Raw genomic sequence first — 3,130 nt, forward strand, 5'->3', positions numbered from 1 at the left:
TTTCAGTGTATTGTCCATTTCTGATATTCTGTTATTAATCATTTGCACTTGTTTCTGTAGGTTTTGAATTGTTTCCAGTGCTGTATCTATCTTATTTGATTGTTCCTGTAGCACTTTCCTGACTTCTTTATTTTTCTGAAATCCTTTATATAATGTTTTGATAAATTTTATAATCATTTTTCTGAATCCCTTCTCAGGCATTTTCAAAGCCTGCCCATCTTCCAGGTCTACTTTTGGCTCATTTGTCTCTATCACTTTATGTTGTTTCTGGACATGGTCATCTCTTTCTGTTTTGGGCCATATTTAGGAGTTATCTGTGGCCTTAATACTTAGATGAGTGTGTATTTTGGTATTTTCTTATGCTTTCTGATTGCTTCTAGGTAGATGTGATCAGGTGATAGGCTTCCCTTTTCATTCTTCTTCCTGAGAAATTTCAAGATGCCACTGTTGATCATCGTGACATAACTCAGGATTTAATTTTTGGCCTATTTCCTTTTTAGTCTGCCTGTCCTGCTCCACAATTCCCATTCAGGTCTTTTTCCTAGTGATAAACAGTTCAGGGCCGACTGTGGCTGTTTTGCACTGTTGTTTGGTTTTAAGTGGAAACTGTCACTTTAAATTTTGTGGAGATCTGTGTTTACAGTAGAACACTCGGGGGTTGGTGGTGGGGGTGTCCACTCACTCAGGCACCTACTCTTGTCACCTAAATGGAAGTGCACAGCAGTGAGAGACCACACCTTTATCTTGACAGTTCTGTCAGGCATCTGTGGCTTCTCTGATCCTTCCCCCACTTGGATATTATCCTATCACAGACAGCATTGTACCTCATGACTGATCTGGATATGTTCTTTTTGACAATTAAAGTAACACCATTCCTCTTCAATATGTTATTCCCAGCATAGTAAACCATGTGGTTGTCAGATTCAAAATGGCCAATACTAGTCCATTTCAGCTCATTAATGCCTAACGTATCGATGTTTATGCTTCCCCTTTCATTTTTGACAACTTCCAATTTTCCCAGGTACATACTTTGTACACTCCATGTTTCGATTTTTCAATGGATGTTTAACAGCTGTTTCTCTTCATTTTGAGTTGTGCCCCATCAGAAAATGTAGGTCCCACGGGCCTTTCTCCCATAGGCATTACTCCACTCGTGTCATCATGGTAAACTCTACTTTGAGGAGGCAGCTCTTCTCCAGTCGCATTTTGAGTGCCTTCCAACCTGAAGGGCTCATTTTATGGGACTATATCTGACAGTGTTTCTCTGCTATTCATAAGGTTTTCAGTGACCAAATATTCGGAAGTAGTTAGTCTGTCTTCATCCAGGAGCTGATCTGAAACCTATCTACCATGGGTGACCCTGCTGGTATTTAAAATACTGGTGGCATAGCTTTCAGAATCACAGCAACTCACAAGCCACCACAGTATGAAAAATTGACAGATGAGTGGTGGAAGTAAGGAGTGGGTAGATATTAATTTGCAACTTAGTTTACTCAATAAAAAATTTTCTTGTGATTTACTTGTATTGATAAGTAAATTTCTGTAGTAATTTTTTTCAGTAATATTGAACTTTCCCTTTTATAAATATAATTTAGACTGTTTATAATTCTGTATAAAACAAAACTGTGATTATTAAAATTCTGTATTATGTGTCCTTGTGCACATATGGAACAAATTTCTAGCGTAGTGGTTACGAATTGGGCTGCGAACCTCAAGGTCAGCAGTTCGAAACTACCAGCTGTTCCAAGGGAGAAAGATGAGGCTTTCTGCTCCCGTAAAGATTTACAGCCTCAGAAACCCTGTTCAGGGTCACTATGGGTTGGAACCGACTCGACGGCACTTAACAACAACAACATACCCAAAAGCAGAACTATTGTGTACATATGTACCATCACCTTTTGGATCTTTGTTTTTAGGTTCTGGGTTCTTAGTGTTATTAGATTCAAGAATGTTATCTTCTTGATGTTAGGTTTCTTTTGTAAACGTCAAACTAGGTTACTTTTTATTATGCTTGTTTCGCTTTTTTTTTTTTTTTAAAATAAAGGTCTGTTTTGTTTTCATTAGTGTTCTTGTTCTGCTTTATTTGTCTGTTAATATGTACCTGATATGTTTTTCATCCCTTGTTTTCAACATTGCTGTGCCATTATTTCTAAATATGACACTATAGCCATCAACATGGTGTATTAATGATAATAACAGATTCAATCTAGGAATGCCTGTCTTTTAAGTGGTGAAACAAATTCACTTACCTTTGCCATGATTACTTATATGTTTGGAATCAATTCTACCATTTTATTTTGTATCTTCTATTTATAATGACTTTTCTTTGCTACTTCGGAGTCTTTTCTTCTATTGGACTTATCATATTTTTTCTTTCTTTTCTAATAAGTATGATATAGAGTTTATTTCTATTGCATAGTTAGTATATATTTTTGAATGATATAATTGACTTGAAATCTAAAGTTAATAGAAATTTCCCTTCTATTGAATAACACATGGATCTGAGAACACTTTACCTCTGAATATCAGTCTCATTTTCCTTGAGAGTACTGTTTGGTACTTGAGGTCCATGCTTTCCAATGCCTCCCATTAGTAATAATTATGTTTTATAATAAAATGATTACAATTTTCATGATTTTCTTACCTTGTGTTTCATATAACTAATACTCTTTCTGAGTTCAATTTATATTTTAGCAGTTATCTTTTGCAGTTATTTCACTGAATTTATGTAATTGGTAAACATGTGTTGTTAAGTGTTGTCGAGACAGTTCCAACTCATAGCAACCCTGTATAAGGTTGTTAAAGAGTAGCTAGTGAGAAACTACCAACATGGTGGCTCACCTATAACACCATACCCGAAGTCCTACTTTTAAGCTGAAAACATATTTTCTTTATTTCTAAGCTATATTTTACAGGATCCTGGATACTACATTGAGAGTTGAAGTTTAGTGAAGATATTTTTCCATTAAGCACTACTGTTGCTTCTGAACACATTTGTTCCAGTTCAAGTTTTGCTTCTTTGGATATAATCTATCATTCTCTGCTGTGTTTTTTTTTTGTTGTTTTGTTTGTTTGTTTTTTTGTGTTTTTTTTTTTTTAACACACACACACACACACACACACACACACA

General features: G+C 35.4%; 1 pseudogene; it reads right to left on the reverse strand.

Annotated features, from left to right (window-relative positions):
• LOC102838281 overlaps positions 1-2,258 on the reverse strand; it is a 20,759-nt pseudogene extending 18,501 nt beyond the window's left edge.
• Positions 2,259-3,130: the final 872 nt, after the last annotated feature.

The sequence above is a fragment of the Chrysochloris asiatica genome, unplaced genomic scaffold, assembly GCF_000296735.1.
Source record: "Chrysochloris asiatica unplaced genomic scaffold, ChrAsi1.0 scaffold00015, whole genome shotgun sequence".
Taxonomy (NCBI): domain Eukaryota; kingdom Metazoa; phylum Chordata; class Mammalia; order Afrosoricida; family Chrysochloridae; genus Chrysochloris; species Chrysochloris asiatica.